The sequence below is a fragment of the Tupaia chinensis genome, unplaced genomic scaffold (genome assembly GCF_000334495.1).
Source record: "Tupaia chinensis unplaced genomic scaffold, TupChi_1.0 Scaffold141474_1, whole genome shotgun sequence".
In the NCBI taxonomy this organism is placed as follows: domain Eukaryota; kingdom Metazoa; phylum Chordata; class Mammalia; order Scandentia; family Tupaiidae; genus Tupaia; species Tupaia belangeri.
Genome location: NW_006201336.1, coordinates 251,478 through 252,121, shown reverse-complemented (window position 1 = coordinate 252,121; position 644 = coordinate 251,478).

Sequence of the window (644 nt, the reverse complement as noted above, 5' to 3'; positions counted from 1 at the left end):
ATTCAAGGACCCCATAGGCAGGGAAAGCCTGCCTCTGAGAGGTAGAGGCACTGGGGAACCTGAGTGTGAGACAGAAGTAAGAAAGAATGGAACAGAATTGTCCAAAGTGCCAACCACAATGGCAGCTTTTTCTTCACTCTTAGAAGGCATTTGTGTGGACTCAGAAACATGTAAAAAGATAGAGTAGACCCATAAAACTCTGGGAAAATATGTACAAAGCAAGAAAAACAAATCATAAGCATAAGGATTTTCTTGTGTGGAGCTTACCCTAGACAGAAATCCCACAAATCAGTTCACCTGAGTGCAATCCAGTTTGGGCAAGAGGTACATACACTGTCTCAGGCCACTTAGAGGAAGAAAGAGCTAACTGCTATGTTGGCTGGGAAGGGTTTTTGGGAAGAAGGTATCTGAGTTGAGGCTTGAAAGAATGGTAGACTTTCCAGGAAAAGAACAATTCAGAGACAGGTTTTAAGATAACATAAGCCAGGGCCTGCAGGTGGTTGAAGGCGCTAGACTCCCACATGGCAGACCACGGTTCAAGTCCTGGTCCTGGCAGCTTGCTTTCTCACTTTCCCTCTCTCTCTCACTCTGTCCCTCTCTGGTCAAATTAAAATAAATGAATGGGGCGCAGCGCGCGGAAGCCG